Raw genomic sequence first — 17,547 nt, 5'->3', positions numbered from 1 at the left:
AGATTTATTGATATTTTGGAAAGTTTTCCCGTACTGAAAAAAAATATATGCCGCATATACGGGGGCAAAAAAAAAGTATGTGGCGTATATATTTTATATGTGCGACGTATATGTATTTTTGCCTGCATATATGCGCATATATATTTTTTCAGTGTGGGTTCCGATAGTTAAAAGGATAATACCCGTAAAAAATTTTTATGATAGCGGTAATTTTGATATATGACATGAATTATAGTCATAGAGTCATATATATTTTCAACTATTTAAATGTACACGTCAATTAATTTGTCTTAATAAACAAAAATTGGTATAATAGTAAATTAAGCTATAAATTAACGTCAGATAAGCACCTTAAGAGAATCAACAATATTATATTTATTTCAAAACTTCAGATCTCAAACTTAACTCTCTTGTAGAGAAACAATTTGGCGACAATGCGCCATCTGTCGGAAATTTTTATCACTACCTTTGATCGTTAAGTTATACATGGAAATATATGATTACATCATCAGACTATGCATGTATACTTTAAGCCATCTCAAGCTAAATATAGCCTATAAAATTCAAAATTTTATTTTTAAAGCGCTCTAAAAAATAATGAACCCAAGAAAAATTACAGATCCAATAATGGAAATTATAGCTTATTCTATTAGCTATAACATGAATTTTATAGAACTTAGATACGGAGTGTTATGCAAAATTCATCATAAGACAAAGGCGGCAAAGTAACTATATTTATCATATTTCTTATGATTTCATAAGCTTTAACAAAAATAGCAAAAATGCTCAAAAAAAGTGAGATAACGTAAATTGAAATAAATTAATTTAATCTTACACCTATAAAATTAACAGAATTAAGTTTTTCTTATATAGACATGGCATAAAAATTTGGAATTCATTACCGGCAGATATTACAGAAATTGACACCTTTGAAAATTTTAAGCAAGCTTGTTTTAATTTCTTCTTGCAATCAATATAATTACCATTGATCTTATAATTTAACATGATAGTTATTAATTAATGTCGGTCTTTAAAATTTAAAATTTAAAATTTAAAATTGTATTGCAAACACTTTATCAAATGTATGCTTGTAAACAATTAACTTTATGTATTGTTGATGGTCCTGAAGGAGCTTAGAACTCCAGGATCAAATAAAATTTATTATTTATCTATCTATCTAGACAGAAAAAAAAATTAACTTGATTCAAGACAAAAATTCTTGAACCAAGAATATAATTTTGAAGAGGGTAATTGTCTTGAATCAAGACGAAAAATTCTTGAATTAACTAAAATTTCCTAAATCAAGAAAAATTTTCTTAAATCAAGAATTTTTCTACTCAAACCAAGAATATTGAGCTCTTCAAAAATATATACTTAATTCAAGAACATTTTTTTTTCTGTGTATAAAATCATAACAGAATTAAGTTTTTTTTTTATCGTTATTAAGTTATTTGTAAAAAAAGTCGCACAATTTAGATTTTTATGCAAAAATAAGAAAATCTTTTAAACATCCACAACTTTCAAACTAATGGTCTGATTCGGGTCATTTTTTAATTTATCATACATAGATAGATGTATTAATACATAGATGTATTAATTTTTGAGCTAATGAAAGTTTTCATCATAACTTGACAAAATAAAACATATCATAGCAAAATTTCATACAAATTCCAATAACATCCAAAATAGTATTTTTGAGTAGTTTGAAAACTTAAACTTTCAACTTTGATTTTTTTCCAAATAATAAAAAAAAGAAACACCTTGCCAATGAAAGAATCCAGCCCCAACATATTTCCGCATCGTCATTGAGCGGCCATTTGTTATACCGATTGTTATAACGTGAGTGAGGACATAAAAAGTAGTATCCTGATCGATATATCCCTGGAGTCATCTCTGGCCAGAAAAATGAATAATATAAATATAATAATAATAAATAAGCAACAAAGAGAAAAACAGGTCGGAGGATGTCGAAAGGAGCGTGAAATGTCCCCACGATATAATATGAGATCGTTCCGTTCGCATAGAGAGACCACTTATTCTCAGGATCAATGAGCCGTGCATGGACCAGATACCAGATACAGAGGAAGAGAATGAAGAAAGAAGAAGAGATCGTTCTCAATGATGTCTCAGCCCGTCGTCGCCCACCAGTTCTTTTGGATCGCTGGCCCTGATAACGAACGATGATCGATGTCTCTGGATCGGTGACAACGGAACACAAGTGATGACAAGTCCCTCACGCTCACTGACTGATAAAACTCTCTGCGCCACCATTATAATATACATATACAATATTCAAAAAGATACTGTGGTTTAGTTTGGCTGTGTATGTAGGGCTGCTCACCAATCGAATATCCGACGCAGCGTGAGATCACTATAACCTGTCGACGCTCTACTCTCGTGTTATATTATAGATCCCCGGTATCGCTGCCCAATACTGATTATTCATGTCATTCATAATTTTAAGATAGTTCTTTTTTTATTTTTTTTCCATTGACTACATCACACGACAACAGATCGATTTCAGAGGAATAATCCGAGCTTAGACCTCAGACATTTAATATGAATACAAATTAGGGTTAATTTTTAGAACTAAAGACTGAGTTTTAGTTTTAAGATTTATTGATTGTGCATGGAAATAATTTTATAAGCGTACACTGAGAGAAAAAAATTATTTTGAAAAGAAAAAGAGCAATTATGTAATGAGAAATTAATTTGTTGAAAATTTTGATGAAAAAAAGTTTTCTAAATTTGAGAAAGAACCATTTTGGATAAAAATTTGCAAAGTTGTATATCTAAAACTATTTCTTTCTAAATCAAAATTTTCCTAAGAAATTGTTGAAAATTTTCAACAAATTAATTTCTTATTAAAACATTGCTCATTTTTTTCAAAATAAATTTTTTCTCTCAATGTAAAAGATAATTTCTACTAAAAATTGGTCACAGAAATTCAGGACAATAATTTCAAACTAAGTGTTGATTCTAGTTAAACGTTTCATCCTTTTATTAGAACGTCCTCAGCAAAGGAAATATAAGTGAAATGATTCATATAAAAAGAAATAATACGAATAAACTAAGAACAGATACAAATAATTTAAGCAGTATTTATAATGACATTTTAAAAGTGACAGCTAGAATTTGAATAATAAATAGTAATTAGATATCCTAGATGGTGCGGTGGTAGTGCTATAGCTTAGACATTACGTACTAAGAGTTGTTAGTATTACAACTGATGTCGTTATGGATGTACTGAATTATTCTGTGATAATTGGTAGAAAAGTTAAATTGTTAATTTTTGTTAAGTTTTATAATATGGACACTAATACTTTATATGTTTCAACAATAATATATTTTAAACTGTGAACTAGTATGATTAAGGTATAATTGTACTATAATTTTTCTACATATAGTTTACACATAATTTTTCTACATAATTTAATTTAATTACACATAATTTTTCTACATTAGGAAGTCCTAATAAAAGGACGAAACGTTCAACTAGAATCAACACTTAGTTTGAAATTTTTGTCCTGAATTCCTGTGACCAATTTTTAGTTATTTATATTTTTTGGACGTGAGCAAGATTTTATAATTTCTACTATTTAATTCTTTCTGTGTACCAATCATACATAAAAATCATAATACAATAATTATCAAGAGAAAAATTCTTGAATAAAGTAAAATTTACTTAAACCAAAAAAAGTTTCTTAATTTAAAAACTCTACTCAAATCAAGAAGATAAAGTTCATCAAAATTGTTTATTTAATTAAAAAATAATTCTTTTTTTTTTTTTTTCTAGTGCACATAAAATATTTTTGACCTACAATATCTCACTAAATTTTCCTGCTTTAACATAAAAAAAATAACTTTTTCTCCATGTACAACCAAACAACCGTCGTTTACGAAAGTAAATATAACGAGAACCTTTTTCCATGTTTTAATTCAAACAAAAATGTTCAACATACTCTTCACGTAGGATCTACAAGCGTATGATTAAACCTTGTCTCATTTGTTGTCACAAAAAATAAAGCATCCCTCAAAAAGTAAATAAATTAAAACAGTAATTTCAGTAGTAGCTCGGACGAACTGTGACATCTTTCAGCTATTACGCTGACTCAGGATAGCAGGTGCAACATCGCTCACTGTCCTCACACATAGTTGTATATATTTATCCATCCATGTGTGGATTCTCCATTCTTTGCCTCTGTTGGTTCTTCCTTCTCTCGACTCTCCACTCTCCAACTTTAACTCTCCCTGGTCGTTTTCTACCCCTTCGGAACTTTACTACAACCGAAAGTCTCTGTGCTTCTGTTTCGTCCCGTGAAACAGCTAATTAGCCCAGTAGACTTTGTGTGCCTTCACGGATCCGTGGAATCTAAGGTTGTTTGTCACCCACGAGACCTAAAGGAGGATGTTGATGCATTTTTAAACAATTTATTCCTCCACTGGCTGCATTTCGATGCTATTGCTGCTGCGTTTCGTTGAATCTACTCAACTCAAAGAAGTAACCGTGCACTTTGAGCTCTTTGATTGCCAAAGTTACCACCGGATTATTACCCAAGGACAAAGAGACCAAGTACAAGGGTATTTGAGCATAGTGTTGGTGTTATAAGACTTCCTGTCGTCGCTTTTGCTTCCTTTCAAACAAGGGTTCAGAGTCTTACTTGTAAGAGAAGATTTATTTAGTAAAAATGATTATTTTCGTTTTTAATTCAAAATTTCTATTGATAGTTTTTTATATTGATAAAAAGTACGGACTTTTTATCGTGTATGAAGAAAAATTAGATGCTAATCTCTAAAATGAAATGATAATTGATTAAAATGTTAATAATATCTCGATTATGCTCAGAAAATTTTTAGTGTTTATACACAGAAAAAATAAATACATTCATTCCTGATTTCATCGATACGTCTCTGGAGAGAATTACCAACTGAAGTCATCAATGTACTTAGCATTGACACTTTCAAGACAAAAGCTTATCAATTTTTCCATGAGCTTGAGGAGAACTTGATGGTGACACGACAAAATCTCCCCGACAAAATTTCCTCTATAAAATCTAGTTTTAAATTATAATATTACTATCCCTGATAATTGTGATGGTCTATTTCGTATAAATATATACAAAAACCATGATAAAAGGGAACAACGACAATTTGAAGCGTACACGGAAAAAAAAATTTCGTTCTGGTAACCTAACTGTAGAGTTACCACAACTATACACAGTTTACTATTCGTTGTAGAGTTACAGTAACATAATGTTATTTAGTTCTGATAACTCAATGTTGTTGAGCTCTCAGAGCTCTACGGGATTGTTCTCAGAGCCAAACGGTATAGTTGGGAGCGCCCTACGTTGCGCAGCAGTGGAGTGCGCTGACATATTTCATAACCTTCTAAAATAACAAACAGAATTATTTTGTTACTCATCCATATTATTAAAAATATATGAGGACAATTAAGTTTCCTGTTTATTTATTTAAGGAAATAGGTTTTTTTTTGTGAAATTAAATTTCGTTAGTACAGTTTTGTATTTATGGTTTTTCAAGGTTCATTTGCAGTGACTGTTAATTTAATTTATTAGTTATATATATTTTGATAAGTAATAAGTTATCTGAATACATTAAAACGACCCCATTTAACACAAAATAAAATTTGTTTTCATTTATTTATCGTTTCTTGTACATATACGGTAGTGATTTTATGTCCAATATTTATTGATATAATTAAGAAAATAAGAAAATTTTGTGACGACCATATTTTTATTTTACAAATAATTTTTATTTGTAATATAAGTTCTATTATTATTTTATTTCTATTATAATACTATTCTTATTTGCCATATACAATTATTGTTGGAAATATAAATTCATTCTGCCGCATGTATTTATTAAATTATCAATACTAAATCGTAAAAAAAAAATTATTAAGCAGACTTCCAAAAATTTGTTATTGTCTCAGAACGATCCTGTAGAGTTGTCAGAGGTAAATAACGTTTAGCTCTCAGAGCTCAACGATGTAGAGTTGCAGGAGCCAAACGGTATTGTTACTATAAGAATACGTTAACCTACTGGAACTTTTTACAACTAACTAACTACTATAGAATTCCTATAGCAAAATTTTTTTCTCCGTGTATTTTTTCGGGGAGATTTTGTCAATCTAAACTTAGTCTGACATTCATCTTAAAATTTCTTGCTTACTTTTATTTCACCTCATTTTAATTGATTGTAAATAGCTGATTACATTTCTCAAATTTTTTGATTGTTTTCACTGTTCTATTAGCGAAATCCAAATATCGTTAAAATATTCATGTAGATCTGTTTATACTCTTACATATACTTTGTACTTTTCTATTTTTGTATTTTTGCCATTCGGCCATTGCCTTGGCATTCAAATTAAATAAATAAAATAACTTTGTTCAAAGTAAATATTTTTCTTCATAATTTCAGTCTTGTTTAACTTTATCTTTTAATTAAAGAAAATTATAACTCTTGGATGAGGATCAAAAAATTCCATTCAGAAAATTGTATTAAAATAAATTTCATTTATTTATGCATTGTAATAATAATTAAATGCAAAGCCGATCATTTTATGGAAAGAATGAATCTTACAACTAACCGAAAAAATTATGTCTGGTAATATGGATGTTGTTTGCTGACGCGCTATTTGATCTTTAAATTTTTATCTGTCCCAAGAAAATATATTTGCTGGTTTGAGAATTAGATTATAATAAGTTAAAAACTTATACTTTTGAGCAAAGTATAAGCAGATTTAAAAATAAGAATTTAGATACCAAGAAAAAAAATTTTGAAAAAATTGGCGTTCTTTCTACCAGTTTTCTTTTAATTTCAATATTTGACCAATAAATCTAAAATCTAATTAATAAATCTTGTTATAAATCTATAATTTTACCTATTCATAATCAGAGTCATCTTTGGCTAATTTTATTAAATATTAATTATAATTATTACCTTCGAGATATCAATTATTATAGCAAAATGTTAAATTATACTTTATTTATAAGTGTTATTTCATTCTAATTAATGGTACTAAACTTAAAAATATAAAAACAGTTGTAAGTTACCTATTATTAAATGAATTGCAACTTTATTTTTACAATGTTTGTAATATCAATGATGTATTTTATTAACATGTTATTTTATTTGTATCTTAAATATTGCCATCTGGCCGATAGGCCTTGGCATAAATAAAGTAATCTAAATCTAAAATGACTTATATACACGGTAAGAAAATTGTACGAAAAATTACAATGAAAACATCGTAATTTTTAGTATCGGATATTGCAGTGCCGGACCAGAACTCAAACATCGTAATTTATACGATGCAACATCGTAAATTTCTATCACTCAAATTAAAAAGAAGTTTAGGTCACCGAAAAAATAATTCTGTATCATCCAGGAATCAAACCTGGTGTCCTCTCCGCCTCAAGTCCAAGGTTTATTCCTTCACGCTATCGGAGGGATTAACTAAAGTTTCTGTTCAGTCACATAATAAGACCCTCGATACAGTAGTTGGTTATCTTTCGGTGGTAGCGTCGCAAACTACTAGACTCTGTCTCTCTTTTATTAAAACATATAGTATGCGTCCTTATTCACTTGCTCTTACGGAAAAAAAATTTACTAAATAACATCGTAATTTTCAATAATTCAAATTGTATTCTGTAGACGGCAGCATCGTAAAAATCGAGATACTGAAAGTCTAGTCCTGGATTACGATGTTACTATAGTAATTTTTCATAGGATTTTTTTCCCGTGTATACCTCCTTTGAAAACAATAAAATATTCGATCTAAGAATATTTTGTCGATTTCTATCCGAGAGTTATAATTGATTCATTGAAGTGTAACGTTCTCTTTAATTAAAAGATGTAAATATTTTGAATCAAGGTTGGAATTTTGAAAAAAAATAGATTAACTTTAAATTATTTTTTATTTTGTGTAGAGCTCGTTAATATTATACTCTCGCTAATGACTGTATTAATATTTTTTCACCATTTTCAGTAATGAAATATTTTTTTTAATTGGTAACGTGATGTTTAATACCATCCACACCGCAAAGTTTCACCAAACCAATACGTTATTAAATCGAACTGGTCCAATTAGCGAGTGGCCATTAAAATTTATTGAAAATTCGGTAGAATTTTCATCAAAAAAAAAAAAAATGAATTCAAATATCAATAGTGTAAAAATCCATCGCTGCTGAGAAAATTTCTCTCCACCCGATCATTAAAAAACTGAAAGAGAAATAAATATCTCAATTTGAAAATAGAAAACTTTCACTGCTCGGTACCCAACTTGAATAATTACAATAATTAGTGGAAGATAAATACATACAACAGTGTAAAGAAGATGCGTGTCTTACACACAAAAGTCGCGAGCGTACCCGCCTACCAAATTTGCCCCGCAGAGCGTGCGGTCACGTATCGTTTGCAGATACCACACGAGAGTACATCAACCGACTAAAATCTTGGCTCTCTATTTTCTTTCTCGCTTCACCACAAAGTTGAAACAAAAAATACCCATCCACACACACGCACATATCAACAGCCATGTATGTGTTTAGTGTTTAGTGTACCACCCTCTTGCGCACGAGAACACAGCTCCCAGCTCTCAATCGCCCGCTAATTACTTACGAGTTAAGATAATGTTCGTAGCCCCATGCGATTTATTGTCCAACGCCGCTGGAATCTTGGACATAACATTCATTTACTTCTTTCGTTAGACAAAAACGTCAAGAAATGCACCTGCTTTCTGCTTATTTCCTCCCATTATTGTTATATGCACTTTTATTTTTATTTTGTATTTATATAAATTTAAACTAACAAACTTTTCACCCCAACATTCGAATTTGTACATGAAGCTCGGAAAAAAATGCATTTATTATAGTACTTTTTCATTCTTTAATTTTGATAAAATAAATTTTATTGCAGACCTAAGAAAAATTACTCATGCTTCTCACCCAAAGAAATTTTCGGTTTACTTTAAATTCCACATGAAATTGTGATTTCTGAACAATTATGATCTTATATTGAATTTAGCATAAAAACATTTCAATTTTCTTATAAAAATGTAAAAATAAATGATGTGTAGAATTTTAATAGTTTTTTTAAGCTTCAAAAGTGAATTGTTGATAATTTGAAAATTTTATACTTATAAAATTAATGAGGTGAAATATTTAATGAACTTTTTTTGGTAAAAATAGGTATTTTTTAATTAACATCTAATTGAGACATTAATATGGAAGTATAATTTGAAATGAACGGAAAAAAATTTTATTGGTCAATCTAGTTTAACTATTCAAAGATCAAAAGTAACTAAATAAAATTTTCATATAAACTCTAATAAATAACAGTCGATTTATAATAAGCAATTATCAACTGCTAAAAATTACCATTTCAAACAGTAAAATCGTGATTTTACTATTCACTTTATAATATTTACCATTTAAACGTTACAATTTACTCTTTACATGGAAGAAAATACTATTTCAAACAGTAATATTTGCTATGTAAATGTCTAAAATATTAAAGTATGATAATTAAGAATTCAGACTTTAATATTTATCATTTCGTACCTAAAAAATGATCTTATGATATGTAAAAAGTATAAAATACAATTACTAAATTTCTAATACAAGCAACGTCAATATTTACAAAGTAAAATGGTAAATTTTAAACGCAACGCTAAAAATCAAACTGTAATTATTGACTTGCTTGGACTGGTAAAATGTATATTTTAAAAGTAGAATTTTTACTGTTTCAAATGTTCAATTCTCCCTGAGTGAGACCCCTTCTCTTTCATCTGAGTTCCCTTTCTCCTCATAATAAGAACTATATATTGAAATGGCAATTTTTACTGTTTGAAACTGTAATTTTTTAAGATGAAAGAGTCGTTATTTACTATAGTGATAGCTACTAATCACTTATTTTGGATATTAAATTATAAATTGTGGCTTTTATACTTTCTACATTGTTCTGTAATATTTATATTTTTGCCACCCCGATGTCCGCTTTACTGTTTGAAACTATAAAAATTAACCGGAATTCGAGTGAATATTACAGTTTACTTTTTTCCGTGTATATTTGATGAATAAATAAAATCTAAAATTTAGCTTTTTTTACATTTTGAAAAAAAAAAAAATTGAATTGAGTTTTTCCAAAATCTATCATAAAATTATGATTTTTTAAAAATCTGAATTCATAATGAATCGAAAAATTTTGTATGCACGCCTTCATCATAGTTGATTTACATGAATTTTTACTGTATGTAAACATATGTGATCATAATTTCGTAATAAATTGAAAATTCAAAAAAACATCAAAATTTCATTTTTAAATCTTGATAACTTTCTGAAGTAATTAATAGAGTTCTGAACTTAAAAAAAAAAAAAAAAATGTAATTAAACAAAAATTTATACTTATTTTTATTGCAAAATTTTAAAGCGTCTAAAATCTAAATTAAAAAAAAAATTTCTAACAGTACAACCTTTATTTCTTATCTTAAAAAAAAACCCTGACAATATCAACATCTCACTAATTAAGAAAAAATTTATATTTTTCTTTATATTTAAACAATCGTCTGTATGAACAATAATAATTGTTGTATATATCGTAATAAATATTTCTTATTTCTTAATTAAAAAGATAAAATATAATGTGGCGCCATTGTCTTACATAACAATCGTTAAATGCCCACCAACGTGGTATTTCAATAATGATCTTCGTCTGAAACCGATCGCTTAATTAGTCCCGATCAATTAAAATAAAAATAAAAATAAAATTGAAGAAAAAAAAAAGTAAAATAAATAACTGACATTTTTATCAACTCATTTGCCGCTATACGCGTGAATCTTATCACTAAAATTTATTATATTGATTGTATTTACATAATTGATCGTTATTATTATCAATATTATCTTTTATCATTAATATACTTATTTTATGATTTAGGATTTATCATTTAATTAATAATCAAAAAGAATAAAGATTTAGATATTCATCATTATCAGTAATGATGATAGTGGTTTATTTATACAAGTTCAAAGCTATTGGGGTGATGGAAATGTAAAGGTAAATCTCCGTGCTCACGTTGATCCCTATGTACTAAAATATTATACCCTAGCCACCTGCATAGTTACAAAAGCTGATGCCGACGACAGGAATATCAGACGAATTTAAACTGATTGATAACTAAAATGCGGGATTTATTGCTCGTTAATTGGCAGATTTAGGTGAGCAGTGCTCGTTAGTTAAAGCTTGATCTTTTTTTTTTTTTTTTTTTTTTTTATTTTATTTATTCGACACACATGCATGCATCACAAAGTATTATGGAATACTTTATTCAAATAGTATTTAATGCAGTACTAAAAACTAACACTCATAACCCAACATTTATAAATTGTTTTTATAAATAATTCTATATTTATTATGATTATTGTTCAATAATCATTAATCATCAGTTTTTGTTATTTGTTCCATAACTTTGAGGTTATCTGAGACTGAAAACTCGCAACCGGTTGAATTGATGACTTCATTCAGATCAACATTAGTAGTCAGTTCAATCAAATGTAAACCTTTTCCTTGGCTTACTTCAAATACTGCTAAATCTGTGATAATCATATCAACACACTGCTTACCTTAACAAAAAAAGAAGAAATAATAATAATAATAATAATAATAATAATAATAATAATAATAATCAATTTAATATAAAAATACCTATTAAAAGCAAAGTACAATTTTCTAATATTCTAGGACTACCATCGCGAGTTATATGTTCCATCGTAACAATTACTTTGACATTAGGTGCAGTAACTAAATCCATGCTCCCACCCGTACCCGTAATCAATGCTCCAGGGGCTATCCAATTGGCCAAATCTCCATTTTTCGATACCTGTAATCCTCCAAGTATCGTTAAATCAAGGTGACCACTACACAGAAAATATATAAGGTAAAAGCCCCAATTATTGACGGGGGTCTAAATATTGACACCATAAATTATTTTTAAATATATTAAATTATCTGTAATAAGAATAACGATCAAATAAATTTTTATTAAATTCTAATTAATTAAAAAATTGAAAAAAATCACATTCAGTTCAAAATATTAAATATTAATTATTAAAAAAAAATAAAGTTAGCACCAGTTCATCAAATCAGCTTACGAGCGTCTATTTTCTTAACAACTTTGGTTAGAAAAGCATTTTTTTTAACTGCCGAGTTTAAATTAATTTTTTCATGTAATTATATGATCTATTTTTTTTTTTTAATTAACAATATATGAAATATTTATAAAATTAAATAATCGAAATTAATTGTATGCTTTATGATATTTAAATAATGGGAGTCAATAACTAGTTCATAATTTTCATGGTGAATCCCATATTGACAGCCAGTCGACAGCGCTATGACGCCTTTTTTTTAAGTATAAAATACGTTATATACGCGATTATATTCAAGGCTTTTAACTGTCAAATAACTCGGCGTGTTTTAGTGTTAAATAAGTTTTTAAATAAATTGTTATATTTTTCATAATAATTATTCATTCATAGAAATTATTATTAATTAACTTTAATAATATTGATTACTTTATATCAAGTTTTTGATAAATAACAATATAACCAAATGATTCGACGCATGTGCAGTAGGGGCGTCAATTATTGGGGTTACAGTACGTCAATTTAGATCAATCAGTTTTTTAACCCGTCAATAATTGGTGTATCCAGATCATATATTTAATTATTTAAAATTAATTAGTAAATATCACTGATTATCATTTTAAAAAAAGAAATTGATTAGTTAAAACATTACTGAAGACATTACCACAAACAAAATTCATCGATATTTATATTTGATTGCTTAAAAAAAATGAAATCATAACTTTGTCTCTTATAGCGTCAATAATTGGGGCTTTTACCTTACTAAAGTTTTTATGTTTCGATAAAATTCACTTATAATAAGTTAAAAAATTTGTTTATATACACTGATAGAAAGGGAACTTGATCGAAGAAAATGATCTTCTTGGTTAAATATATTATCTCTTCGATTAATTTTATTTTTCATAAATGTATCTAATTAATATTATCTCACCCTCTTACAATAGCAGCATTTTCATCAGCGCCAAAAAATGAAGCCCCCGGTAAAGGCTTCAGAGATACTAATCTCCCAACAAATAGATCTCTTTAGAGTCAGGATCATAAGTAAAATTCAAAATCCCGGAGTCAAATTGAAATATTGCGTCTACATCTTTCTTAACATAAGTAGGTGCAAGCATCGGCAATCCTAGTCCCAAATTAACTGCACAAAGTTTTGAAATATTCATAACTTCATAACTTTATGCGATTGTTAATAATTTATTCTAGAGTACTTACCATACATATTATTTTTGAATTCTAAAGCAACGGGCCGAAGAATTATTTCTCTTTTTTTGTTCAATGACGATAAAACTGACGATGCTACCAACTCTAGTACAGACTTTGTTACCTTTAAAATCGAAGAACATCTACAATTAAATTATTTATTTACATCTAAACTTTACTTGTAATAATTTAAATATTGAATCATCATCATTATCACCTTGGAATACTTATCCTTATCATAATTAGATCCTTTGAAAATTCTGTCAACATAAATTCCAGGCACATGAATCTCATCAGGATCAAGTTCTCCAACTTCGACTATTTCTTCAGCTTCAACAATAGTTAATTTAGCAGCTTTAGTATTATGAGATTAGCATAAGTCAATGATTTCTTAAAAACTAAATTCCCAGCTTTGTCAGCCTTCCAAGCTTTTATCAACGCGTAATCTTCAGTAAGAGCAGTTTCCATCACATATTTTCTTTCGTTGAATTCTCTAATTTGTCTCCGTTCACTGAATATCAAAGGATTTTTTTTACTATCAAATTTTATCACCCAATCCCCTGTTTGTATCACTGTACCATGGCCAGGTGAAGTGAAAAAAGCAGGAATACCCGCACCTCCGGCTCTGATGCGTTCAGCCAAAGTGCCCTGCAGAAGTTTTGCATAAGATTAAAGAATTCGAATTTTTATTTTGTTGGCAAGCCTTAAAAAAATTTTCTGATTTGATCATATACTACAACTTAATATTGTTGTAAATACGGAGAAAATTAAATATTCAAAATTATCGTCTTGTTATTGCAGAGCTTTTTTAATTTAACTCAATACGAATTAATGCTACTTATATTATTAAATTAATAATCTCAATTGAAGTATTTACCAAAAGTATAATTAAATTTATAATTCTAGATATTAACCAGAGCTGATAAATTTTATTTTCGAAATAAAATATTTGAAATTCGAACTTTGACAGAAATTAGAAAACGTTTTATTAATGATTAATATCATTTGAATCCGTCTCAGAATGAATTTCACTCCCAGAGGAAGTTATTCAATTGAAAATCATCTACTCCGCATTCACTTCTAAAATTTTTTACAGTGTAATTTAAATTACAAAACTATAATACTAATTATGTCAACACTGGAAAAGTTTGCTACTATCTTAGATGATTAACATAAAAAATTTCCTTTTTCGATGATATATAATTGAATTTTCTTCACGAATGAACATATTAAATCATATTAAGCTAGATATGTGCTAACAGGACATAAAAAATTATATATTATAGAAATGTCAGGCCATGTATGAACATGTCAAATTGTCCAATGTTGCCATATCAGAAAAATTTCTCAGTGGAACGACCTAACAGAAAGCTTACCTGTGAAACGAGTTCTAGTTCTAAATTTCCATTCGAATACTGCTTTCCAAATTCTGGATTTTCGCCTATGTAACATGTTACTAATCGCTTTATTTGCTGTTGAGAAAGAAGCTTACTCAAACCAACGCCATCAATCCCGACATTAAAAGCTACAATAGTCAAATTTTTGCAGCCTTTTGTTCCAATTGCATCAATTAAGTGTTGAGGCCAACCATTGAAACCAACACCTCCTACTAGCAATTTTGCACTATCTAGAATGTCGGATATTGCTTGCACGATTGATTTGACGTACTTTCCGACACTTTTACGCAAGAAATTTACAAAAATTAACTAAAAAAATAAAAAAAAAAAACAGGTTTCTTGATTTGGTTTACTTTAAACATTTCAAGCTTGAAAAATTTTACCTTGTGTGCATTATGTTTCGGAACACAGAAATAAACTCTTGACAAAAGCATTATACTGTACGATTTCATCATTAATACTTAATCTAACTAACTACGTCAACTATGGTTTTTTTTTGGTTTTTAATATGACAATATTACTCTTACTGTACGTAAAAATACAGAATGTAAATAAAAAGTGATTTATACTTTATAATAACTAAGCAGCATATGCTGTACGCTACCGATGAATACTGATTATTCAAGTTAATGTAATGAAAAATATTAATAAGCAAATTAAATATTGTCAGAGTGTATGGGATTGTCATTTTTATCGAAAATTTTACAGGCAGTAATTTGGTATTACTTACACAATTGATTTATATAAATGATGAGCACTAATATCCAATTTTTAAATATTTTTGAAAATGTAGTAACAATGCCGCAAATACTTAAGTGATTTTGAAAAAATCACAACAGCCTATAAAATTGAACGTTAAAAATTTAATGATTAAAATTGTAAAAGATCTCTTTTAACCGGCTTCAGACTCAAAACTTCAAGTTTTATTATAGTGAAATCATTATAAAAATGTATATTGTTATTTGTAATTTACTTTTTGACACTAATTTTTTTTATATAGTTTACGGCAATAGAAACACCACTTACACGAAAAATCTGTTTTATTAAATAACAATATTCTGATTTTAACTTTTGAGCCAGCAGCACAAATTTTCAACAATAGAAAAAATGAGTAGTATACTTGTTAATTTCATAAGAGTAAAGCAAAATTACTCAACAATTACTCAATTTTTTGGGAGAGTGTAACAATGATAACTAAAAATTTTTGATTTTTGGTAGGGGTGTGCGAATAATTCAAACTTACGAATTATTCGTTCCGAATCGAATATTAATATTCGATTCGAATGATACTCGCACACCCCTAATTTTTGGTCAAAAATTTTCAATATTTCTTTTGTAATATAATAATTTATGTTAAATACAATCATCTTCAAACTTTATCGCTATTTAAATATTCACAATCAATCACACAAAGTCTAAAATAATTAATATCTAAAATAAGTAAAACAAAATCGATAACAATTTATGGGCATTTATTTACTCGATCTACACTCTGCAAGTGAAAACATTGAATTACCATGCGCCACCTATCGGCTGTTGCGGAACTAATAATTTTCAGTGATTTCAAGATTGAAAGAAATGATGTCATAGTGATTTATTTATTTATTTTAATTTGTGTGATAATAAAATTCTTTAAAAAAAAATAAACTGCATACTGATAAAAAATTCAAATAATCATAAATTTATTTTTCATTTTTGCGTAGACATTATTTTTGCTAGCAAATCTGCATAAAATAAGAGACGACAGTAAAACACTCTTAGCGTTCACACTAGAGGCGTGCAATCATTAAGCCCAATAGCTGAAAAAAGCATCCCACTTTTAAAGTAATTTATAGCGATAATTCAAAAAAAAATTAAACACTGAAAATGGTAACTGGGTGGTCTATGACAGTCGTTACATGTGTCCTAGTTAAAGACAAACTGGTAGAGCACCAAAAAAGTTAAAAATGATCGAAAGAAAGGCCATGAAATTTCGGAAGTGGGCGCGACTGGTTGCGGGTTAAAGGTGCAACCTAAAGTCTAACCATGTGGTCGCCAGCTTCTGAACCTTTGGGCATACTCAGCTAAATAAAATGAATGTAAATCTTCTGCATTATTAATGATCGGCCCTCCAAAAAATCCATTAATTAGACAAAAGTCTCCTAAATTAACACACATTTTTATCACTGTATGTTAGAGAAAAAAAATATGATATACTATATTTGTTCTTATGAAATCTCAATCACTTGAAAAACCCACAACCAAAAACAGTAAACAAAAACTAACCGACATGTAATAAATTCAAATGTTATAAATTATAATTTATTATGTAAAGCCAGTTCAAATAATTTTTAAATTTATTTTTGTTTGAAAAACCATCCAGTCAGAGATTTAACGTTGTGGTTGAGTGGAGTGTATCGAGTAGAGACCCGAAACCCTAAATCACGTTTGGTTCTCGCTATGTTATGCTATATGTGTGTTGTGTTCTCTATATAGTATATGTGTACAGACTTTATTTTTTTCCACTGGCATTCACTATCTATATCAGTGTGGTGCCTCGCGGTCTCCTCCAGCTCCTATTATATCCAGAGTGTCTAGATAAATAAACAAATACGGATTACTTTACTCTAGGGAACAGGTACTATGCTGCGGACAGAAGATGAGAGTAGAGGAACGTAAATCATCTCGGAAATCGTTACTACCTGTGTATGTATGGTTGTATAGGGGCCTATTAATATAACAATATGGATCTGCTAGACTATTCTGAACATAAACATGCATTCGAAAGAGGAACTCGGAGTCTG

The 17,547-nt window shown here is 28.5% G+C and overlaps 1 pseudogene; it reads right to left on the bottom strand.

Annotated features, from left to right (window-relative positions):
* Positions 1 to 11,457: 11,457 nt before the first annotated feature.
* On the bottom strand, positions 11,458 to 15,158 carry LOC123260477 (annotated as a pseudogene).
* Between the last annotated feature and the right edge of the window lie 2,389 nt (positions 15,159 to 17,547).

The sequence above is a fragment of the Cotesia glomerata genome, linkage group LG3 (genome assembly GCF_020080835.1).
Source record: "Cotesia glomerata isolate CgM1 linkage group LG3, MPM_Cglom_v2.3, whole genome shotgun sequence".
Classification (NCBI taxonomy): Eukaryota; Metazoa; Arthropoda; class Insecta; order Hymenoptera; family Braconidae; genus Cotesia; species Cotesia glomerata.
This window is presented reverse-complemented; position numbering and strand designations above follow the sequence as displayed.